Source organism: Sorex fumeus, unplaced genomic scaffold (assembly GCF_029834395.1).
Source record: "Sorex fumeus unplaced genomic scaffold, SorFum_2.1 ptg000037l, whole genome shotgun sequence".
Classification (NCBI taxonomy): Eukaryota; Metazoa; Chordata; class Mammalia; order Eulipotyphla; family Soricidae; genus Sorex; species Sorex fumeus.
The window spans coordinates 61,303,910-61,331,046 of record NW_026606094.1 but is presented as its reverse complement, the minus strand read 5'-3'; the positions used below and the strand labels follow the sequence as shown (position 1 = coordinate 61,331,046).

Genomic DNA, 27,137 nt, shown 5'->3' with positions numbered 1-27,137 from the left:
TCCAGAGATATTGTCACCAGAACAGCCAAATAATATTGCAAAGTGGGGGAAGGGAGAGAACGTTAGGATAATGGAAGAGAATTATTGATGTTTTGAAGGTGATAATGGTGAAAAAGCATTGCAAACATGTACCAGTAATATGGAAACTTGCTAAGCACATTTCCTCAGCAGAACAAGTATTTTCTAAAAATAAGAAATCATTTTATTTCATTGTACACAAACTCATTCTTTGCAGCAGAGTAACATTAAGTTTCCTGCATAGGATATTACAATATTTGCCAGCCTCTGAAAACCCGAGTTGTTAGAAAAGTGGGTTTGAAATCCAGATTTGTCAGAAATTTAATTTGTGGCATACTAAATGTAACTATTTTCTATTCCTCTTAGAAAAGTCAAAGGGTGATTCAGCCAGATGGGTTACAAATACATCAGCAGACTAAATCTTTTCCTGGAGCTCATTCATCATTGTAACACTCCATTGACGTGAGAGGATGACAAGGATTATTGTTCTTGTTTTAAATCAGATTGAAAAGTCCTTGACTGAACTTAGTTTGAGGGTTAGAAAGCATTTGGACTAGGTTTTACTTGTTTTACTTTACCTCATTTTACTTGAATGCAAATCTCTTAACACTAAGTGTTCTTTGCCATGAAAACTTGAACTTTCTAACTGGTATCTCATGCCAATTCTCATTAGAAAGTTCAAATTACTGACTATTTTATGAAATATAACTATGCCCTAAGTAACTGTTTATAGACATTTCCCAAAAATCACATAAGAAGGTACAGTACAATGAAACCATATACTTAAAATGGATTTAGTAATTAGTAAACAACCGCATCCAAAAATGGAGTGAAGAATTGAACAGAAACTTCCTCAAGGAAGACATATAGATAGTTAATTATATATGAAAATGCTATGTATCACTATCATCAGAAAAATGACAACAATAATATATCACTTCCAACCAATAAGATAGGCAAACATTAAAATAGAATCCTTCATGACATTGAATCTAACAATATGTTCAATACTATAATGCCAAACAAATGGAGAAAAAGATAAATGGTACTACATCAAACTAAGAAGCTTCTGTACTACAGAAAAATAATGATGAGCATGATTAAAAGACACCCCACAGACTGAGGGGAAATATTTACCCATGGTTCAATCATGAGTTGATGTTAATGGCCAAGACACATAAAATACTGATAGAATATTACCCCCTGCTCTCCCCCAGAGACAAAAAGAATATATAAGTAAAGATACAATAAAAATGCGGGAAGAGATGAACACAAACTGCCTCCAAAATAAAAGCTTACAGATGGCCAAAAGTTATATGAAAAAATGCTCTGTATCTCTTATCATCAGGGGAAAGCAAATCAAAACAACAATGAGATATCACTTCATACCAGTGAGACCAGAACATATTACAAAGAAAAGGAAAAAATTGTGTTAGTGTATATGTGGGGAGAGGGGAAGGGACCCTCATTCACTGCTGGTAGAAATGTCTAATTGTTGTAGTTTTTTGATAAATGAAAATGATAAACAAAATGGACCTGGAGGGTATCATGCTGAGTGAAGTGAGTCAGAAGGAGAGGGACAGATGTAGAATGACTTCATTCACTTCTGGGATATAAAAAAAATATATAGTAGAAGACTATATCCATGGCCAGGGAAAACAAGGGCTAGAAGGACTGGTCAATAGTTGGAATTGACCACAAGTGTGTGTGGGGCTGAGGGTAAGAGACCAGTATGACAATAATAGCTGGGAATAATCAGGCTGGGCAAGATCTGAGTGTTAAAAGTAGGTAAAGGGATATTCTTGTTAACCTTTCAGTATCAATATTGCAAATCACAATGCTAAAAGGGAGAAAGAGAGACACAGAGACAGAGACAGAGACAGACAGACGGAGAGAGACAGAGACAGGGTGAGACAGAGATAGAAACAGAGAGATAGAGAAACAGAGAGAGAGAGAAGTACATACCATAGAGGCAGGCTGGGGAGGGGTGATGGGAGGGAACCTGAGGACACTGGTGCTGGAAAAAGTACACTGGTGGAGGGATGGATATTGGAATACTATATGACTGAAATCTAATCATGAACAGCTTTGTAAGGGTCTATCTCATAGTGATTTTACCAAAAAGTTAAAAAAATAGAAAGTCAAAGGATTTTATGTATTTTATGCAAAAATGTGCATAAAATAATTATGTAATGTGCCTATTGTTATATACCATTTCTATAAGCAAGAAAGATCTATGAAGAGAGAATGAAAGTGCATCTTGAGCCAAAAAATAAAAATGGACACTTATCAAACAAACTGGGAATTGAGCCCATATGACTCAGCAATTTCTCTTCTTGACATCTACTCCAAGGATGAGAAAAGCTATTCAAACAAAATACATTTATATTCCTATGTTGATTTCAGCACTATTCATAATAGCCAAAGTCTGGAAATGACCTAAGTGTCCAAGAACAGATGACTGAATAAAGAAATTTTGGTACATTTACACAATGGAATACTACTCAGCTTTGAGAAAACATGAAATCATGCAACTTGCAGCTATGCTGATAGATCTGGAGAGTATTATGGTGAGTTTAAATTAGGAGGACTGACACAGAATGATCTCTCTCATATGCTGAATATAAAAACAATTTAGTAGGGGAATAACAAATGCTCAAAGGCAACAGAAATAGATATCTGGTCTTCAGTAAAAGATTACCATAGGGGATTTATGTGAGGGAGGAGTGGAATGGGGGATATTGGGACAATAATAGAGGAAAGAAAACAGTAGTGGAGGCCATAGTTCTTGAATAATTTATGCATTAAACTCTACTATTGACAGTTTTATAAATGATGGTGTCTAAAATAAAGTTTAAATTAAAAGATGCTCAAAAGTAGCACTGTAGTACTGTCCTTCCGTTGTTCATTGATTTGCTCCAGTGGGCACCAGTAACGTCTCCATTGTGATACTTCTTGTTACTGTTTTTGGCATATCAAATATGCCCCAGTGAGCTTGCTAGGCTCTGCCGTGCAGGTGGGATACTCTTGGTAGCTTGCCGGGCTCTCCAAGAGGGACAAAGGAATTGAATCCGAGTCGGCCATGTGCAAGAAAAACGCCTTACCCACTGTGCTATCACTCCAGCCCTGCTATCACTCCAGCCCCAAAGTAAATAATAATAATTTTTTTAAAGCAACCATTGCTGGCGTCAATATGGGGGGAAAAGGAAACCTCATAAGGAGCCCTGATCCACTGATGGTAGGATTGTTGACTCCTAGTACAATCTTTTCCTAAAATAATATGGACACCCTTCAAAAAACTAAAAATGAGCTTCCCATAGCCCAGATATTTCAATTTTTTTATCTACTCCAAGGACCCCAAAACTCCATGCAGAAAAGATGTTTGAGTTCCTATGTTCACTGTGGCACTATTCACAATAGCAAAAATCTCAAAGCAACACATGCCCAAGAATATATGACTGGATAAAATAGCCATTATGGCATGTAATATACATAATGAAAAACCAATTCAGTTATAAAAAAAAGAGTAGTATTTTTCTGCTATTTGAACAGAACTGGAGGATATCATGCTGAGTGAAGTCAGCTAAAAAAGAGAGACTGATACAGGATGACCTCTTTCTAATGTGTAATATAAAGAAACAAAGTAAGGGAACAATGAATGCCCCAAAGCAACAGAATCTGTGAAGTGACCTACAGAACTGAGGAGCTTGCCGTGGTGCAGAGATGCTGGGGTCTGGCAGGAGATTAGAGGGACCTTGAAAAGTCGGTGAAAGGAAACAGACTTTCTAGTTGCAGGAGTGGTGTTCGACTATTGTATTCATAAAACCCTATCATGTCCAGTAATATAAACCCTATCATTGACAGTTTCATAAATCACATTGACTAAAATAATAACGATTAGTAAATATGCCACATTTGCTTTATTGGTCTAGTCTCCTAATACTGATTTAATGTTAGTGTTTTTTGAATTTGTTTCAGAATTGGGTATCAAACTCTCACACATACAAGCTAAGCATTCTACCACTGAGCAAATCCTCAGCAGCTACTTTAGTATTATACAAAGTTACATTCCTCATGGCAATTGAAATGAAATATTAGGGACTGTATCTTCAAAAATTAAAGTGCTTTCATTTTTAACAATATAATTGTATCACTTGTGTCATTTGTCATCCCATTGCTCATCGATTTGCTCGAGCAGGCACCAGTAACATCTCCATCTGTCCCTATCAGTGCTAGTCCAGCCCAACGGCATCTGCTCGCTCCAGGAAAACGAAGAGCATAAAACTGTTTGTTTAGGGTTTTGATGAAGAAGTCTGACCATCTCGTACATGAGTGGCCAGGCGTTCTTTTGACGTCCCGTGGAGTCCAGTCGGTAACAGCTCTAGTCCAGCGGTCACCTAATTCTTAGAAAATATTTAATTTTTCCTAAATGATACAGAGCTCTATTTCATAACTAACTTATTCAAAATAAGATCAGTTAAAGGCTATAAAGATCACTTTTTTAAAAAATTAAGAACTCTTTTTATCTTTTATACCACTACTTCAGTTTTGTCCTTTAGTTCTCTTTTTTTTATTTTTATACCAACTTCCTAAAAAGAATGGACAATGTCCTGTATTTTGTATGTTTTTTTTATGACTACTTCCTCATTCTGCTGTTTGACTTCTTTTCCACCTTGTATTTGCTATAAAATCATTCAAAGAAATAACAGATTAAACATTTTTGGCAGTCTTCTTTAGTGATGCCAGCAAGACCCTATTTATAATGAAAAAAATAGTAGAATAAACCAAGATTTTAATTTGTTTTCACAGGGATAATATAATCATTTCTGATTTTATGGCAACTAATGGCCTCAAGTGCTAGGGAATTTGGAAGATTTTCTTATTCATTAGGTGACAATCTGGGCCAACCGTTAGGTATTTAAAAGCTTTTAGGGACTGGAATATGGAATAAACTTTGCAAAAATTCTGATGTCAAGAGGTTTCCATCTCAGTTAATAAAATTAAAAGGATCAAAGAGGTTCTGAGAAATTTACAGAACCAGACTTGGAAAACATGCTTCGCACTCTTGATGACACACACACTCCAAGAAAATTTCATGACTAAGAGACATGTTCTAGAAGGAAAAAAAAAACTTTTAGTTTGGATGTTGTACTGGGTTATTCTCTTTGGTACAGCTACAAATATTCACGGCAACAGGAACCTTTCCTTCTTCCAATTATGCATCTGTTCTCCAAATTATGGTTGGCATGACTCATAGCTATTAGAAGATCTTTATTTAGTTGATTTTGTCAAGTGTGGGGAAATAATTTTTCCATTTTACTTCTCTGATTTTTGAATCAAATGCTTTAAAAGGGAAGGACAGAATAATCTTACTCCCTGTGTGGTTTATAAAAGAAAATAAGGATACAGTGCAATATGTGGAAAAGAACTCCGCATGCTAACTTCTACTTCCATAGAGAGGTTCTACTTATGACACGACTGTTGACTTGAATTGCAATCTAATTAATAGGAGAGATTAACAATATGATGATAAAAGAATATCATTCAATTGGTATCAAAATAAGGGAGGCTAAACCTTCAAGGCAAAGTCTTTGTGACCATCACTAAGGTTTCTGGAGTTTGGGGTCTGAAACAATGTCAGTTCCATGGATAAAAGAGTTCTATTCCTTCTTCCGTTAGGACTTCTGGCAGCAAAACCTGGGGAAAAACTTGTGTAAGCTCCTGGTCATGGAATCCTAAGTACCTCAGTTAAACATCTCTGACTTGATTCAGCTACTAGACTAATACTATTTTAGAGGTTTATATCAGACCGAGCCACTTACTAATTTTGGAGTCTTATTTTTTTCCCACAGGTAGACCACTATCTATTTTTGTCTGCTGCTTATTTATCGTACTTGATACAAGTATCTGTTTCACATTATAAATTGCAGAATTTCAACTATACCCATTTCTTGAATCACTGCATTATCAGTACATATGCCATAAGGAAGCAGAGATATGATACGAAGAGAAGCATGGCTGTGTTCTGTTACATTTTTAATTATTGATTTTTAGTCTTAAATTCTCTGTAAGATCGCTGCCATGTTGAGATAGCATTACTAAAATGTTTGTAAAATGAAAAATTAATATTTGAAAAAAGACTGAATTCTTTTCTTTCAGACCACACAGAGCTGTTTTAATTATGCTTTTCATATGTTTTTTAGATCAGATCATTTCCCCCACCACAGTTTAAAATCTAGTGCTGATACATTTATTTATTACTCCCTTAAGGTATTAACATGATTTTGATGTATGCTAATAAAAATAATGATAAAATCTTGTGTAATAATTTTAAGAAACATAGGCTTATGAAAATTGCTAAAACCAATAGTTTTAACTTTTTCATTTGTATTTAATTTTAGTTAATGTAAATTTTAATATGTATTAAAATGTGAAATTTGTATATGTTTTCTATATCCATCTTCCTTAATGATACTAGTTTAGAAATATAACCACTAGTATTGAAAATTAGTCAGAAATGGTTTTTCATTTTTCTTTTGACTCTGAGAGCCACAGAAAAATTTGAAAAATCTTTCAAATTAAGATTAAAATTCTGGATTGTGTGTGTGTGTGTGTGTGTGTGTGTGTGTGCATACATGAGTGTGTGTTTACTTTTGGTTTCATTTTTGCTAGTTATACAGTTTGATTATAAAGTTGTGTTAAACCAGTAACAACTGAATGCTAAAATATAGGCTTAATACTAAATAAACTGTCAGTGTAGGGTATGTTAAATTCTTCAAAATAATTTAGTCAATATTAAAAGAAGCTATGCAAATATAAACATAATTATTCATTTTATGCTTTAAACAATTATTAAATTTAAAAATATTAAAAACACATTATTTTTTATTTATGGAAATTCTACAAATTTTACATTAAATTAAAATTAAAATAGGTGTTTCAAATAAACACACAGATTTCTATTTGTCTTTCATTTTAGAACACTTCTCTTTTTAACACCTTAAACTATACCAAGTTTATAGTAAAGATTCTAACATTGAGTGTTTATATGGAAACTTGCTAAAGAAGAAAACTCCAACCATATCCTCCACAACTCTTTAAGAAGCACTGGAGATGGATTCAAACATCTGCATTTCAAACAAACACTCCAGTTTTTCTGGCTCAGATGTTCATGGCACATGCTGTGAAAATCACAAGTCTACATGTATACAAAGACTTTAGATGCAAAATATTTGAAATAAAGTTAAATACTGATCAGGTAAATGGTCATTATTTAAGAAACTAGATATATGTGTTATATAAATATTATATAGTTTTATAACTCACGGGGTATTCTAGTTGTATAAATTGTAGCCAATTCTATGTCATATAGTATGTTGCTGCATAAAGGAGTTTTTTTATAAATATTGATTATTATAATTGTATGTGGATTTACACTTAAACTAAATATCATCATTTAAGATGTGGTGGCATGGATTCAGTTCTGAAGATATTACATTTAATTTACACTTATTTAGAACCACTAGAAGACTCTACGTATGTTTCACCACATTATATTCAACATGTTATTGATACTACACTTATAGTTTTATTCTACAATAATAGATGTCATGTTTTAGCCTGGAAAATATGTTTATATTCCCTTTATTTAAGGAATTTAAGCCATATTTTTGCCAAAAATAATTGCAAGTATAATCATTATTCAACTTACAGTTTCATCTTCTGTTGACTTTATCTTCTTCTTTATCTTCTGTAGCCATTCTCTGGATAAACAAACTAATTCTAATTTAGTGACTTAAAGAACTTATTTACTAAAAACAATATGAGTTTGCCTAAATTTTTGTTTTTCTTTAGGGGCAAAGACAAAAGCATTTTTGTGACTTTTGTTAGCAGGTGGTTCAGAAATGCCTCACTCAGAGAACTAAAGATTGTTACTCTGTCAATCAGAGTGAAGGGGAAGTCAAGATTCATCTGAACCATAGAACCATAGTAACCATAGCAACAGAAAATGAGTTTTTTGAGAAAAAAGTTCAACATAGTCAACTTTATACCTTTTGAAGTATTCCATAAAATATGGAACAATTTTATCACACTTGTTGTTACAATTAGAAGTTAGGGTTTACTAAGAGGAAAGTTTATAGTAATAAAAGCTTAAATTGGGAAGTAAGGAAAAGCTCAAATAAAAAAAACATAGCTTCATAGTTTCATGACTAAAAAAGAACAACAGAATCCTAAAGTAAATAGAAGTGAAGAGATAAGAAAAATAGAGTGGACAAAAATACAAAATTAAGAAAACGATTCACCACAATAAATGAAACCAGAAGATGATTTTTTTCCAGAGCAAGCAAGAATAATAAATCCTTAAACTCATGAAACCCAAATAAATTGGATCAGAGATTAAAGGGAAACAAGAATAATACACATTTTAAATCATAAGTAGTTACTATGAACAACTTTATGCCAATAACTTTAAAAATCTAAAAGAAATGAATTCATTTTTAGAACCATATAACCTGCCAAAACTAAATCAAGAGGAAATAGAAAATATGAACGGACATATCATGAGTAATGAAACTGAAACAGTAATTAAAAATGTACCTGAGAACAAAGCCCTAGTGGAGTTGGATTCACCACTTGGTGGAAAGCTCAAGCTCTCCCTTTTCTTTTGTTTCTTTTCATTGAAATACCATGAGGTACACAGCAGTTCATGATTGAGGTTCAGTCATACAATGTTTCAACATCCCTTCCTCCACAAGTGCACATTTCCCATCACCAATGTCCCAATTCCCCTCCCATAGGAGTACTGCCTCTGCCCTCCCCTTCCTGCCCACTGCCCCCCAGCCTCCCTCTCCAGTAGGCATTTTTTCTTCTTTCTCTTGTCTCTCTCTCTTTCCTTTGGGGCATTATGGTTTGTAATACAGCTAATGAAAGGTTATCATGGGAAACCTCAAGCTTTTATAGAATATCAAAGAAATGGGAATTACTTAACTGTTTCTATGAAGCCAGTATTACTCTATTACCCAACACAGCAGAGATCATACTGAGAAAGAACATTTCAGACTAATATGCTTGATAATTTCAATGCAAAGGTCTTAAGCAAAATATTAGCAATGAAAATTTAACAATATCAAAAGGGCAATATCTTATGATCAAGTGGAATTCATCACAGAAAAGCAAAAATATTTCAATATACAAACATCAATCAATGCAATACCCACCCATGGTTACGGTCCTCCTGTTGTTCATTGATTTACTCAAGCGGGCCCAGTAATGTCTCTATTGTGAGAATTTGTGTTACTGTGTTTGGCATATTGAATACGTCAGGAGTAGCTTGCCAGGCTTTGCCATGTGGGTGAGATACTCTCGGTAGCTTCCCAGGCTCTCGAGAGGGGCAGAGGAATTGAACCCGGCTTGGCTGGGCTGGCTGCGCACAAGGCAAATGCCCTATCGCTGTGCTATTATGCAGTATCCCATATCAATAAAATAAAAATTATATGACCATATAATTTGTTGCAGACAAAACTTGTTGACAAGATTCACAACCACTCATTTTTTATTTAAAACTGAACAAAATAGTAATAGAAGGAATGCACTTCAAGATAGTGATAGCCAGATACAACAAACTAACAGCAAACATGATATTGAATGGCAAAAAATTGAAAGCATTTTCTCCAAAATCACACACAAGGTAAGGATATTCATTCTCTACACCATTCAATATAATTTTTGAAATCCTTGCCACTTCAATTAACCAAGAAAATTAAATCAAAGACATTTAATTTGGAAAAGAAGTTAAACTATCATTTTTTGCAAATGACATGATAATATACATAGAAAATAACATATTCTACAAAAGTGTCTTAGAAAAAATAAACCAAAACAGCATAGTAGCAGGTTACAAAATCATTACCCAAAAATCTGTTACTTTTCTGTGTGTAAGCAATGAATTAGAAGAGAAATAAAAAAAGACAAGTTTATTCAAACTGTGTCCAAAAGCAGCAAGAACTAACTCTCAGTATGATTGGGGAACTGAGAGACTCATACATAAAAAAATTCATCACTTTTGAAGGAAAAGGTAGACGACATGAGAAACTGATGTTCATGGAACAGAAATGATGTTCATGGACTGGAAATACTCACATTATGCAGATTCTGAGAAATTCACAACAAAATACCAATGTCATTCTTCAAGAATTTAGATCAAATCCTACTGGAATTTGTATGGAGGGGCTGGAGAAATACTATAGCAGGAAAGGTGCTAGTCTTGCATGCTGCTGACCTAAGTTCGAATCCAAGTGCCACATATGGCCCCGAGCTCTGCAAGAAATGATACCTGAGCTCAGAGTCAGAAGTAAGCCCTGAGCACCTCTAGTTGTGACCTCCAAACAAAATCAAACAAGCAAAAATTGGTGTATGGATTGATAAAACTTCCCTAATGGCCAAAACCATTCTGATCAAAAAGGAGATGGGAGATATTACAGTCTCTGTTTTTAGACATACTCTATAGAGAGCCATAGTGATAAAACTCTGTCGTATTAGGATAGCAGAAACTCAGACAAATGGAATGTAATTGAAATCCAGAGATAAAGTAATTAGGTACATGAAGATGAGAGAGGAAGGAAGGAAGGATGGAAGGAAGAAGGGAGGGATGGAGGGAGGGAGGGGGGAAGAAAAAAACAAAAAAGAAAGAAACACACACAAATATTATAAGACACCCTACTGAATGGAAGAAAATATTTGCCCACAGTACATCAGATAAAGGACGAATATCTAAGTTATATAAATCACCAACATGCTCTACAAAAAAAATACCAAAAACACCATCAAAAATGGCAAGAGGTAAACAGACACATAGAGTGGTCAACAGGCATTTAAAAATGCTCATAATATTTTTATTGGATAAAAATAATAATTAGATACTACCTCACACCATTGAGAACGGTATATATAAAAAATACTGGATCTTTTTCCAGTTTATATGCATGATGATTGGGTGTTCACAAGATTTTTTAACATGTGTCTCCCTTAAACATTGTTATGTATTTGGTGCTTACTCACCTGATGTAAACAAGTAGTTTTTTCATATACCTTAAACATATATATATATACACACACACACACACACACACACACACACACACACAATGAAATATGGCAAAAGCAGAATCTTTTATCACTGTTGGTGGGAATGTCATCTCATTCAGCCTCTGTGAAAAATAATATGGACATTTCTTTAAAAACAAGAATAGAGGTTTTGTATAACCTTGTTATCCCACATTTTTGCATTTTCCAATAGTAAAAACTATTCATTCAAAAAGATATATTTACACCTATGTGTATTGCTGGGCTGGAGCGATAGCACAGCAGGTAGGGCATTTGCCTTGCACGTGGCCAACATGGCTGACCCGAGTTTGATTCCTCCGCCCCTCTCGAGAGCCCTGCAAGCTACTGAGAGTATCTCACCCACATGGCAAACCCTAGCAAGCTACCAGTGATGTATTAGATATGCCAAACACAGTAACAAGTCTCACAAAGTTACTGGACCTGCTCGAGCAAATCAATGAACAACGGGAAGACAGTGCTACAGTGCTACTTTAATATTTAATAAATTTAAATATTTAATTTTAATCTTGAATAAGGTGTTAAAATATAGCATATATATTATTTTCCTCAGTAACAAAAATTCAATTTTTACATAGATAAATTTCATTTATATTTACTCTAAAAAGAACTAACCTGAAGGCTATCATGCTTGATTTTTCATGTCTATAGCTGTAGTGCTATGTATGTTGCCTAACCTATAAGATAAAGATAAAGATAAAGGCCCTCCCGTTGATCGTCGATTTGCTTGAGCGGGCCCAGTAACGTCTGCATTGGAGACTTTGTTGTTACTGTGTCTGGCATATCGAATACTCTCGGTAGCTTGCTGGGCTCTCCGAGAGGGGCGGAGGAATCGAACTCGGGTCGGCCATGTTGGCCGCTTGTAAGGCGAACACCCTACCACTGTGCTATCGCTCCAGCCCTAACCTATAGGTTACTATAGGTTAGGTAACCTAACCTATAGGTTACTATAGGTTGCCTAACCTATACTAATAACAATTTATGAAAAACTATTTTTTAATTTTTTCTGCAAATATGGAATTACTGCATAGTAATTGAGCCCAAATAATTACATCCTAAAAGGAAAAGTAGCCTTTGATTGTCTACAGTAGGAATTAAATGTTCGTTGCCTCTTGTCATGCCATTTTTCTTAGTTAAACTATTTTCCTTTCAGTAATTGTCATTTGGCCATTGGCAGAAATTATCATGGCTGAACAGGGTTTCTTTTATTTCTACCAATACTTAAAGGATTTCTGCCTCTCCCAACACAATAATAGAGTATCAAGAGATTCATAAAATTTAATCTTCTTAATTCTGAATCATATTAGGAGCACTACAAACTGCAATAAAAAATTACTATGACATCTTATTACAAAGAGTGTTTCAGAAGTAGAAATCTGGCCAAAAATCTATGATTGTACTGATATCAGACATTCTTCAAATATCATGAGACATATCAATTAGATGATCAAGGAAAATTAAAAGTACTTTAAAACTAACAGGTCTTGAGTGTAATAAAAAAGTCAGTAGAGGCCTCAGTGGATTGGCTCTGTTAGTATTTAAAGGTACTCTCTAATTTTTTATCAATCATATTGGGAAGAACTTCTAAATTAGACTTCAAAGACATTGAGTCTTTTCTTGATTAAAATATAAATTAATTTACAAAATTTTGTCACTGTCACTGTTACTGTCCTCCCATTGTTCATCAATTTGCTCGAGCAGGCCCAGTGATGTCTCCATTGTAACAATTGTTACTGTGTTTGGCATATTGAATATGTCACTGGTAGCTTGCCAGGCTTTGCCATGGGGTCTGATACTCTCAGTAGCTTGTCAGGCTCTCTGAGAGGGGTGAAGGAATCGGGTCGGTCATGTTGGCCGTTTGCAAGGAAAATGCCCTACCCACTGTGCTATTGCTCCAGCCCAACTTTACAAAAATTTTAATAACTATTATTGGTTCAAAAGCCACTGAGATTTGCATACTGAGCTACTTTCTTTGCTTAAATAATCAAGAATTTGTTATATGAACAGAAAGTGATTATGAACATTATCTTTTGTTATTCTTCATTATTCTTCATGGCACTCAGAGGCTACTCCTGGCACGTTGGTTGGGGATCACTGTCAGTGGAATTTAAGGGCCATGCAGTTGAGGGGAGTCAGTCAAGTGCAATCTGGGGCCAGAGAGATACTACAGGACATTAGATACTTGTCTTCCACATGAATAACTCTGGTTCAAGTCACTGGCACCAAATATGGTTCCCCAAGCACTAATAAGGGTCGCTCCTGAGCACAGAGCCAAAAATAACCCCTGACTACTGCTGAGGTTGGTCCCGAAGCAAAACAAAGTCCAATCTTTTCACTTGTAAGTACATGTAATATCCCTTTCAACTAACTCTAAGGTCCTATTATTATATTTTTAATAAGTAAATAGTTCTTATCTCATCAATTGAATTTCAATGTGATTGAAAGTAATGTTTACATTTGCTACTTATTATTACAATGATATGGAAGAACATTGGGTGCAGCCACTTTATGTGAAAAATCTTATTAAGTTATTAAGTCTTGTTATAAACTTACCATACCAAAAAAATAGATGAAAACCTGATGCTTGGAAAGGTTTAGTACTTGCCCAATAGTTCAAAGTATTACATAGACATGCATTAAACACTAAAACCTGCATTACTGACCACAAGTTCAACACATATGTTTAGTTATGTTTAGTTATATATTCAAGTTGACATTAATTGATCCTCAAGAACTTGATTAAAATGATGTGAGTCAACAAAGTCAAACTGTCATTACCGATGGAAAAAAATTGTAGACAAAAAGCAACATGGGTCTCAAAATTAAGCGGCTGAAGAGAACCAGATACCATCTGTCCAGTTCCCATTTTGTAATCAACTAGAGTTAAGTCATGCAATATATTCATAATTTAACCTTCCTGGACATCATCAGTAAGAGTAATAGCACAGTGCTCTCATATACCAATGAAATATGCTCACAAGGAGAATACTATGAAATGGTGTTGTCAGCATGTCTTTCAAATAGACAACAATGAATGACAGTCTAAGGATTGTGGGAAAAAAATTCAGGTTGATGTATAGCTAATTAAAAAGTAGAGAAGTCTGGGGGGGTGCATTTAATAAAACACACCTTTGTGAAAAAGAACACGAGAAGGGATATTAACACAGGATGCTAAAAGTAAAATAGGGTAAAATGATAACTTAAGGGGATTCCTGGAAGATTCTGATCCCATATAAGGCCCTCGGGAAATTTACATTCATTCTTTAGCTTCAATCATAAGTGTGAAGTTTGTATCATACGGAATGCAGGAAGTTGAGAAGCTGAGAAACTTGAAAAGTGATGGTGGAAACTGTAGGGCAAATAAATGCAAGGATTTCGTTTATATGGAAGAGTTGTGATATTTCCTTTTAATATAGCTTACATTCACAAAATTCAGTTGTTTTCACAAACCTCCATAAAACTTCAGAATAAAAGAAACAATATAAAAGAAATAAGAAACATTTGAAGTATAAACTGTACTATTAAAATGTCCAATTCTAAAGAAAACGATCATATTCACTTAGTTGTATGTAGGAGAAGCTTTATGAAAAGATTAGAAAATTTCTGTATCAAATATAACTTTCACTTGTGTCTTTGTATAACTAAAAAGGAAAAAAATGAGGAGGGGGAAAAAGGAAATAGAGAGCCAATTATATGCTGATTTGCTAATGTTATTTTTTAGATTAAATGCCACTTCACATTACAAAATGTCTGGTACTTGAAGCTGTCAATTTTCTGAGCACTTTCTTGAGAAGTCTTGTCTTAGCAAAGAGAATGTTGAAATACAGGGCCTCAGGGGGCCAACCAAACTTTGACAGAGGTTTAACAGTCCTTGAAATTATATCCCTAAACCTTGGAGAGCCTGCTGATTCAGTGGGAAAGGACATAAGCCAAGCAAGTTATAAATAAACTCTTTTATCAGAGGCTATGGTGTCATGGTGACTTCAAAGACCAAACCAGGGATAGTAAGGTCTCTGATCTTCTGAAGACAGTAAGAACTTTATTATATTGGTCAAGCCATTCTTGGACCTAAGCTGAAATTCAATAACTAAATGTTTTTTATCTCTAATTAATAATTTTGAATGAATTCTAGTCAGTCAAATTCACTAATATGTATCACTTAATTTGAAAGACACAGCATGGCATTTCTTTTCTGATGTTATTACCTGTTCATTCTTATAGAAATATAAGTAGTCTAAAATAAAATGTCTTTATACTTTTGTCTCTCATAACAAAAAAATTTGTTCTAGAGAGCAAATTAAGTTATTATCAAGGCACAGAATATAGTACCTCTAGATTGCCTTGAATAAGTTAATAATGTGACTTTCTTGGTTCCAAAATAACTATCAAGGAAATAGTTTGATGTAGTGAATTGTATTCTTGTATATTTTCTGTTAGAGTTCAAGAGAATAATAAAGATAAATGTAATAATAGCCAACATTTATGTAGCTTCCAAGGTAAATATTCACTTGGTCAATATGAAAAGATTTAAAAATATGAACTGGAAAATAATGTTTAGAGAACCATTTTTGGAAAATAATCAAAGTACTATTTAAAAATCACTTAAGTACAATTTGAACTCTAGTGACTTCGAAAGGGAGTCAAGCAATTAAACATATGTCATACTATGACAAAAATTTTAGCACATAATGGATTAATCAGCTATAAACAGTACCTTTGTGTATGAGCATATATGTATGTATGTGTGTATGTTGTAAAAATGATAACCACAACTACCTAATGTATAAAACAAGAATTTTACATATGTCAACATACACATTATTTTATATATGAATGTATTCTTTTTTTTTCCTTTTTTGGGTCACGCCCAGTGATGCACAGGGTATACTCCGGCTCTGCACTCAGGAATTACTCCTGGCTGTGCTCGGGGGACCATATGGGATGTTGGAAATGAAACCTAGGTTGGTGGCGTGCAAAGCAAATGCCCTACCCGGTATACTTTTGCTCCAGCTTCATGAATGGATTCTTAAGCTAAGAACACATTTGTGCACTGGAGATGGGACTCTAGAGATAGTGTATAGAGCATTTGTCTTGCATGTGGTCAATCTGGTTTTGATCCCTGGCATCACATATGATCCCCCGAGTCTTCCAGGATTAAGTCCTGAGTGCAGAGTCAGGAGTAACCTCTGAGCACTGCTAAGTGTACCCCATACCTACCAAAAGGAAGAATACATTCAGTTATAACATAATGTACCATAACAGTCAGCTATAGTAAAGATATGTATAACATTTGCTCCTGATTCTATTGTAAATTACAGTCAAGTGCTTAGCTCTTATGAACACTTGAGCATATATGTTCATGCACATTTGTTGTGAGAAAAACTTAGAAAGTTACTCCAAAGGAAGTAAAGAAGGAAGAATATTGTCATTGGCAAAGGAAACAAAATATGTGGAAGCTTTGCCAATATCTGAGGAAATTGGCGGAAAAGAATTTACCCTAGAGGATTCAGAACTTCTAGTGCAGAGGTGTTAGGATCATTTATGTCAAATAGAAAAGTAATATAAAGATGTGTGCTTGTGTCTTACAGAGAAAAATCAGTTAATACAGATTTAAAAATTATTCATTAAATATTGTACTCAGGCTTATGAATGTTATTCTATGTTCATTTATAGAGAATCATATTCTGCTAAAATGTGAATTTTAAATCATAACATTTTATAGAATTTATAGGCTATCTTCACTTGTACAGAAAGCATAAAATTTATTAAAACTAATAATTTTTGAAATTATTTTGTTTTAGAAAATTAAAGTGGTATATAATTTATTGTATTTTCTTCCTCTTTTATTCTCTTTTAAAAACTTTCTGTGAAGTCTGTTCTTTGTAGGTTATAACAGCAGTTAGCAATCCCAAGGAAGAAACCATTAACATAGGTTATAAAAAATAAAGGAAAGCAAAGTGTGTGACATGAAGGAAAGTAAATAAGAGGCTGGGTTTAAAAAAAATTATAGGGGTTAGAAGTAATGTGGAAACAGTGTCAGTAATACTGATGATGTTGGAGAATGGTAGAACTGTATATTCAAAGAAAGATACAACAACACTGAGAACATGAAATCTAAGTGCAATCACTGAACTCTGTAATGTGTCTCTCAAAGTGGGGGCGGGGAGAGGGATGGAGTACAGTAACACTGGCGGAGGGAAGTTGTCACTGGTGGTGAGATTGGCATTTAAATATTATATGAATAAAACTCAGATATCAATACCTTTGTAAATCATAGTTCTTTAATTTAATTTTAAAAAATTTAATAACAACAACGAGTAAAGGTAAAGGCCCTCCCGTTGATCATCGATTTGCTCGAGCGGGCCCAGTAACGTCTCCATTAGAGACTTTGTTGTTACTGTGTTTGGCATATCGAATACTCTCGGTAGCTTGCCAGGCTCTCCGAGAAGGGCGGAGGAATCGAACTCGGGTCGGCCATGTTGGCCGCTTGTAAGGTGAACGCCCTACCTCTGTGGTATCGCTCCAGCGATAGCACAGCAGTAGGGCATTTGCCTTGCACGCAGCCAGCATGGCCGACCCGAGTTCGATTCCTCCGCCCCTCTCGGAGAGCCCGGCAAGCCACCGAGAGTATCTCGCCCACACGGCAGGGCCTGGCAAGCTCCCCGTGATGTATTCGATATGCCAAACACAGTAACAACAAAGTCTCCAATGGAGACATTACTGGGCCCGCTCGAGCAAATCGACGAACAACGGAAGGGCCTTAATAACAACAACATTTACCCTAAGCACAAGTCTATGTTGTCCACTTTCACCACTATTCTTTAATATAACATTAGAAGTCTTTGCCATAGCAATTAGAGAAAAAGTAATATTAAGGAGATCCAGATTGGAAAATAAAGGGTGAAGCTATCACTACTTGCACATAACATGACACTATGCTTAGATAACCCTAAAGACTCTCAAAAAATTAACCATCCTAGAAACAATAAAGTGGTAGAGTTGTGTAGTAAAATGACTAGCTACAAAACCAACATACAGAAATAAATGGCATTTATTGAAGTTTATTTTATTTTATCATCACAACCAGCAGTGCTTTGGGGTTACTCCTACCACTGTTCTTAGGGATTACTTTTAGTAGTGCTCAAAGAAACATATTTAGTGCCAAGTATAGAACATTGGTCAACTGCATGCAAGACAAATACCTTACCCATTTTTTCTATCTCTTCACCAGCACCCCCATGAAATCTTTATATACAAATAATAAAGTAGAAGATGGATAAATAAAAGAATTTCATTCACAACTATGCCTCAAAAAATTAAATATTAAATATCTGTTGATTACAAGCATATCATTATAGAGCAGCACTCATATTCTGGGTCCAGAAAGACTTTGAGTCTGTGTTCAGATCCTGTAACTCATGAGCCACATTGTCTATATCAATTTATTCAATTACTTTTGTTTTCTCATCAATAAAATGTTTGTTGTATTAAAAAATATTTCTTGAACTTCTGACCAGTCCTTCTCATCCCCCCATCCCCATGGGACCGTGGAGGTCACGCCCACAAACTGCCTCTGGCTGCTACTTGAGCTCCTTAACGGCCATGATCCAGAGACACACAAACCAAGTCGGTGTTCCTCCAGGACTAATTATCTAAAATTTTAGAATTCCAGGAGTGCATGGCCATGTGACATCTTATGCCATTCATAACAAGCAATACGAAAGAGTATGGGGGGAGATTGTCTGCCATAGAGACAGGAGGAGGGGTGGGATGGGGGGAATACTGAGGACCTTGATGGTGGAAGATGTACACTGGTGGAGGGTTGGTTGATCAATCAATGTATGACTGAAATTCAAATAGTAAAGCTTTGTAACTGTATCTCATGATGATTAAAAAATAATAAAATAAATAATAAAATACAAAAATCCTTATTTTCTTATGGCACTTATTTAATTACTTTCACATAGTAAATACTAGGTAAATGAATATTATCACTTGTTTCAAACAATTTGAGCACACATTATACACTGTCTCTGTCACTGTCCTCCCGTTGTTCATTGATTTTTTTCTTGAGTGGGCCCAGTAACGTCTCCATTGTGAGACTTTTTTGTTACTGTGTTTGGCATATCAAATACCTCACGGGTAGCTTGCCAGGCTTTGCTGTGTGGGTGAGATACTCTCAGTAGCTTGCCGGGCTCTCCGACAGGGGCGGAGGAATCAAACTAGGGTCGGCCATGTTGACGTGCAAGTCAAATGCCTTATCTTCTGTGCTATTGCTCCAGCCTACATCATACACAAATTTTATAATATATTATATAACATATTAACTCAAAGAGTTTATTATTACAGAAGTCAGTTTTTATGAGGAGAAACTAATTGATATAACATGAATGGATTGAATTTTTTTTTTTGGCTGGGAATCATTTTACTTTCTCTTAAACAAAAGTAATTTTGGAAAAAGTACTTAAAAGAGCCTAAATTTCTTGTCTTTAGAACAATGCTAACAAATGAAGTCCTTGATGGGGTGACAGTTGTTTTTCTATTCCCACTTTTCACTAGTAATTTTTTTTTTGTGAAACACCATGAGGTACAGTTGTAGACTTACAAGTTGTTGTGCTTGGGTTTCAGTTATGCAATGATTGAGTACCCATCCCATCACCGGTGCCCATTCTCCACCCCTACCAATCCCAGCATCCCTCCCATCCCCCCATCCCTCATCCCACCCTGTCTCTGTGTCAGGGCACTGCCTTTTGTTCTATCTCTCCTTTTGGGTGCTGTGGTCTGCAGAAGAGACATTGGTTGGCAATCATGTGGATTGAAATTTTTTTAATAAATTGATGCAAAGATCATTTCATTTATAAATAAAAAGAGATAGGACTCTATATTATTGCACTTAATCCTTACAAATCCATTTGATCTTATCCTACAACTTCTTTATGCTGAATAAATTAAGGCAGGAAAAACTTAAATTTCATGTCCAAGTGAAAAGAGTTTAAGGTTCTAGTTTATTTTTTATCCTAAATCCAATATTTTACTGATTACATCAGGAATATAAATTGTAAACAAAAATAAAAAGTTTCTCATTTGACAATATATTTGATCAAAATGTTAGAGGACCAATTACTAGATTGTTTCTAATTTAACATATTTTAAATATTTCATTTGAAAGTATTGACTTACAGTTGCTATAACATATTATGTATATGATAAAGGATAAAATTACAGAATAAATAACAATGCATTGCTGGTATTAAGAAAGCTGGGGCATTCAAGATTAATTTATTTCTGAATAAACTTTTACTTTCACCTTACACCTTCTAAAGTTCACAATTACTAATGTGCCCTTTAGCATTGACTTTCATAGTTAATGTTCTTTACAATCATTCAAACTTTAATATTATTTGGGATAAAATTAATAGTAAACTTATTCATACCTAGTAGTTCACCCTTGGGATATAGTGCTTTTTTTATTGTCTAGTACTATTTTTGGCAAAAAACACAATGAGATCATATGGATTTAATATGTAAGAATTTAGGGACATTACATTGAAAATATGCTTTTTAATTATGTATAAAGTAAAAAAAATTGTTAATCTGTGTATCAAGGTATCACTTTCTATTCATGCCTGTTTTTAGTGAGCTATCACTTTTCTCCTCACTGAGAGCCTTTATGATCCATCTTGTGGAGGAACCCTATCAGTTTTTACTCTTTCAACTCAGCTTGCTGAAGGCCCCAGAATATCATCAACAATCCCAGCTGTGACTTCATGAACAATACTTTCTTTTGTGGCAGTTGTCAAATCCATTTAAAGTAACCAAAGAGAAAAAATACCTTAATATATGTTTTCACTCAAAGACAACTTCCAGAACTTCCTGGCAGACTCTAAGTAATGATCTATCTTTATAATTTTGAGTTGAAATGAAATGATAGATTTTAATACAAACATAGATAATGTGACCTTATCTGATACTCATGAGTAAATGAAGTGCTTACAAATTTAATTTAAAACATATACAATTTTTCTCTGAGCATAACTAAGCTATCTCTTCTAATTATATTGTATGCATAGCAAGATCTTGAACTAAATATTTTAGGCACATTTTCTGTAAAGTGTTTTGCAATTTTAGTTAAACTTGGTTCATCCAATGCTATTCCAAAGTTTTCTTCTTTTTCACATGATAGAGGGGTGTGAGCACATATTCAGCAATATTCAGGGCTTACTCCTGATTCTGCTCAAGGATCACTCAAGGTGGAGCACTGGAAACCAGATGTGGTTCCAGGGATCTAAGTTAGCATATGCAAAGCAGTCCCAATTTTCTTCTTTATTTGTAATGATAAATTTATTGTTTTTATTATTTTCCATTTTAATGAATTCCATCTTAAATTTCTCAGAAACTACAAGCAAGAAGTAAGATAAACTGAAACTAAAATCTGTAACAATTTTTTATATATTCTATCTAGAATTTTTAAAGTTTCCTCCAAAATATTTTCCTATTTCCAAATAGAGAAAAAGGAAGAGAGTATTATTTTAGCAGTACTAAACTTTAGGTTCTCAAAAATCTTTATTCAGTTATGAATACTTTATTTTAATATTTAAGACTATATGAGTTAAGTTTTCAATGCATCTACTTTGATGCAAACATCTTAAAATTTAGAGTAAAATATTTCTATTTTCACATTCAAATAAATAGATTTTAAACATTCAAATTGTTTTAAAAATTTTCTTTGTTGTAATAAACTGTAAAGTGACAAAATAGCATAAATTATATTGCAAAATCACTAGATAAATTAGAATACAAACAAAATAAACTTTGCAGCTAGTTCTTAAATCATTTTAAAGTTATTTTTATATTTTGATAACAATCTTTTACCAGATATATTTTTCCTTCTTCCAAATAGTGCCTTGTCTCCTAATTCCCTTGATAATTGTCTTTTAAAAGAACAGCATTTCTTTCTTTAAAAATTTTAATCAAGTTCAGCTTCTCAATCATTTAATGGATTTTGTCTTTTGTTTAGTGTTTAGACATTTATTGTCATGCCCAAAATCACCTAGAATTTTTTTCCTGTCTTTTCTGATAGTTTTACAGTCTGGCTTTTTTCAGTTAGTTCTGCTATCCATTATAAATTAATTGCTTGGAGGGGTCTTAGGTCTTTATTTCAGTTAATTTTTTTGCATGTAGTTGTCCAATATCATGTGCTATAGAAAACTATCTTTCATCCATTATGTTGATTTTATTACTTTGTCAAAGATTAACTAGGTAAATTTTTGGAGGTATATTTCTAGATTCTGAATTTGTATGACAATGCCTAAAAAAAGGTAAACAATAGTCTTTATATAGCAGTTTCATGCCTAGGCATATACTCAAAGGAATTAAAAGTCAGTTCTGGAAGAGATATTTGCATACCCTTTTGCATGGATATTTGCATACCCTTTTGCATGGATACATTAGTCAAAGTAAGAAGTAGTCTATGTCCATTGATGGATATTATGATAAATATAAATATATATATATATATAGTGGAAATCATTAAAATTTTAAAAGGAGAAAAACTGATGAATGCATATGTTTCTGAGGACAACATTCTAATGGAAAAAGCAAGTAAGTAAGTGATAAATAATGTTTGACTTCATTTCTGTAAGATACCTGTCATTATCACACTTATGGAGACAGCGGGGTGGTTTTTACCATGGCAGAGAGTTGAGAGTTGTTTAACAGGCAGAGTTTTAGCTTTTATAATTGAAGATAAATTCTGGAGATGGACAGAACTCTACACTTAGAAATGGTTAAAATAGTAAATTTTTATGTGCATATTGGCTAAAATAATTTTAATTGATTTCCAAAACAAAGACATTTTGGTACATCATATATCAGTAGGAACTTGTAGAAAAAGAAAGTAAATGGTAAATTATTTTATATTGTAATGTTGCCAGTAGCAGTGAATACTTCTTAGTGCCTTCCATGTTCAGCTTTTAAATGCGCTCTTTCCTTTAGTTCTCACTCTAGAGAAGAGCTAGCATTATTTCAGCCTACAATCAGTAAACTACATTACAAAGAGTTGAGACCCACCCATAGTCCTACATATCAGTGGTTAAAAATAAATGATTGCAAAAGCAGAAATTCCCATTAACAAAACTAACATGATTTACATAGGTAATTGTTTTTTTAAGCATATAAACACACAGTTCCATTCACAAAGCATTTATACCTAATCTTCATGAAGGTGTGTTTGTTTATGAGAAATCTATAGTAATCTTGCTCATTCTTATGCATGACATGGAGAAGTGGACATTTGGAAATGGAGGCATTGCTGATCTATAATTGGGACTGACTTGGGTTATCAACATTCCTGCTTCCATTATTGTCATCGAAGCATTGGACTGTGTTTTAAATTTTTCATTAATTAAATAGTTTTATCCCTTCACCTCAGTATAGTGAGTACTAGTATCAGAATCTAAAGATAGGTTTTAATTTGGAAGAGGTTGAAAGATAATGTTTTTACCAGATTGTTTTCTAAAAAGAATTTTTTAAAAAAACTTCTTACTAGGAAAAACACTACAAAAGAGAAAGAATTCATTAACATGATATTTACTTTCTTTCTGTCTTCCTGCACATAATGATGATCCTTCTCACTCCATCATTCTATCATCATCTTGACAGACTCCAAGCAATATTTCATTCTTTCCTTTTCATCACCATCCTTATTTAGTACATTCCTTCAAGAAGCAAAACAACTCTCTTCTCTCAAACACAAATAATTTAAGGAATCTCAATACATATACAAAGTATATTCTGTTCAACTTCTCCCCTTTAAAAACTTGCATTTCCATTTCAGTTTTGAAGGTGGAAACTTAGTTTCAACATATCTCAATATATAACTCTCCACAGTGTGTCATTCATATTCTATTTTCAGTGAACATGATATTCTCTAATCAGTGAAGAAGAGGAAACTATATCTGGATGGTCAGCTCAGGCCTGTATAGGTCAATAATGCACTCCTCAGAGGACCAGTCAAAATAACATGATGACTGGAATGAGGGTATAATTCAGACAGAACAGAGAGTTTGCAAATGTCGAATAAAGTTCGAGATGTTTTCTAGGCTTCTTTACTACTTCCATGTTTATCTATTACCTCTGTGACTTTATTCTGGCTGCCTTTAAGGACTGCTGAAATCTTGGTTCAGCTTTTTGATCAGTGATATAAATTACATAAATTAAACACCTTGATTTGACCTTAGCAAGTAAAACAAAAGGTTTTTCTTAAATAATTTTAAAACTATTTTTAAATAAAATCTAACATTTTATTATTTTTTTAAATTTTTATTAGTGAAGCACCATGAGGTACAGTTGTAGACTTAGAAATTTTTGTGCTTGGGTTTCAGTTATACAATGATAGAATACCCATTCCTCCACCAATGCCCATTCTCCACCACCACTAATCCCAGTATCCCTCCCACCCCCCATCCCTACATTCCACCCTGCCTCTGTGGCAGGACATTCCCTTTTGTTCTCTCTCTCATTTTGGGTGCTGTGGTTTGCAACAGAGGAATTGAGTGGCAATCATGTTCGGTCTATAGTCTACTTTCAGCATGCATCTCCCATCCTGGGCGGATCTTTCCAACACCCTTTATTTGGTGCTCCCTTCTCTATCTGACCTGCCTTTACCCATAGCGTGTGCTGCTGGCCTCCAAGCCATGGAGTAAACCTCCTGGTACTTATCTCGTCTATTCTTGGGTGTTAGTCTCCTATTTTGTTACTTTATGTTCCCCAGATGAGTGCAATCTTTCTATGTCTGTCCCTCTCTTTCTGACTCATTTCACTTAGCATGATACTTTCTATGTAGTACCACTTGCATGTAATTTTCATGACTTCATCCTTTCTAACAGCTACATAGTACTCCATTGTGTAGATATACCAAAGTTTCTTTAACCAGTCATCTGTTCTCGGGCACTCAGGTTTTTTTTCAAGAAAATTTAACATTTTAGTAATTATTTTGCTGTTCATTTACTTTTACGTTCATATGCATACTTTGAGAAAAATTTTAAATTGTTATTATAGACTCGGTGAAATTTATAGGGCACTTGTTATCCCAATCTAGCAACAAAAACTAAAAACAATATTTTGGTATAAGCTATTATAGCAACAGTATATTTGGTCCTTTGTAATTTGTCATTAAAGAGGTCCCTGTCATTTTTATTATTAGTTCACATATCTCCTAGCGCAAAAAGAATGAAAGAAGTACAAATCATATTCCTTCTTTGTAGACATAGAATTTCTCCTTTTAGACCTATGGTTTAGTTTTCTAAATTGCTTTATTAATCAGTGTCCTCAACTTTAGGTTAAGCCATATATCAGATAGTTGTAAAATTCATTTCATAAATTAGAGTTTCCTGAGATTATTTGGCCTATCTCTCACTTTTCAAAAAAAATCACCCATTGCCCCACTGGAAATGTTCCTTCTTAGAATCAAGAAACATAAGCCCATCCATCCATTATATCAGAGGTATCCTACCACCCTAACCCCAGAACCCTTGATCCAGAGATTTATTGGTATCAATCTTTTCATAAAACATCAAGAGAGCTGTGTTCTTTGGGAGCAGTGTAAAAATAATTACATTTACAGTTTTTTATGTTGAGATTTGAAAATTTAAATTTGCAAATTTACATTACATGTTTATTGAGCTAGTAAGAATTGCTCAGAAGTAGTAATTTAAGCAACATACAACATGTTCACACTGGTTTTTAAGAATTACAGAATTAGGAGTTTTCTACATTTACAGTGGAGTTTTCATTTGTATGACTTTGTAAATATGTATATGGAAGAATTCACAGGTATGTCATTAAATATAAAAGACTTAAGAAGTAAAGACATTTATCTTAAAAGAGCCTGTACAATGTCTCCAATTAGGCAAATCCTCTCATTACAATTATATTCTTCACAACATATTATACAGTCCCTTAGATAATTGTTATCAAAACAGCACTCTTGATTGATTTATCTACAAAAGTTGTCCTTATCTTCTTTTGGAAACAGTACTTCATATTTTAACTTTTCTCAGGAACCTTAATTGTCAGCGATTTGTCACTAAATCAACTGCCAAGGACGTCACACCAAAAGAAAAAAGTTACAGATAGGAATTCTGCAAAGCAACCATTTTAATTAGTCCTTCACTTTTCATTTCAATAGCAACATACCTAATGAATGTGATTTCCAAATATTTCAGTCTAAAGTCCTTACTGTCAAGAATTTATAATCCATAATGAGGAAAACCCATCAACAGTAAACAAAAAATTATAATAGCATTGTTACTTTATTCACAAATATTTGTAGTACCAAGAAATTGCTACTGAAGTTTTTTTTTTAAATTTTTATTAGTGAAACACCATGATGTACAGTTGTAGAATTACAATTTTTTGTGCTTGGGTTTCGATTATACAATGATCAAAAACCCATCCCTCCACCAGTGCCCATTTTCCACCACCAGGGATCCCAGTATCCCTCCCACCCCCATCCCCCCCATCCCACCCTGCCTCTGTGGCAGGGCATTCCCTTTTGTTCTCTATCTCCTTTTGTGTGTTGTGGTCTGCAAAAGAGGCATTGAGTGGCAATCATTTTCGGTCCATAGTCTAGCTACCAAAGTCTTTTATTTCCCATATATGTCACAATAAGTTAAACTTACTAACAATCCTATACAAGTGAATATTTACTTGATGTTTTTCATATTCTGAGTGGCAAAAAGCTCATGAGTTATCTTCCCCATTAGATCTTAGTAAATGTTTATGAAATTTTTCATATTACATAAATCCCAGTGGAGAATCCACCCAGATTCATGCACAGTGCAAATACAACATTCTGCTGATGGTATAGAACGCTTTTTTTAAGAGTAGAGGCTACTCCTGACTCAGTACTGAGAGGGTTGCTGGGACACCTTGCAGTGTTAGGGATCAAATTCAGCACTTTTCCTTTGAGACATACACTCCATCTCTGTGCTATCTCA

General features: G+C 34.1%; 1 non-coding gene across 1 annotated transcript; it reads left to right on the top strand.

Annotated features, from left to right (window-relative positions):
- Positions 1-10,979: 10,979 nt before the first annotated feature.
- Positions 10,980-11,082, top strand: LOC130027913 (small nucleolar RNA U13). The gene has a single exon (XR_008793118.1). It is a non-coding gene; the product is annotated as a small nucleolar RNA U13 (small nucleolar RNA).
- Positions 11,083-27,137: the final 16,055 nt, after the last annotated feature.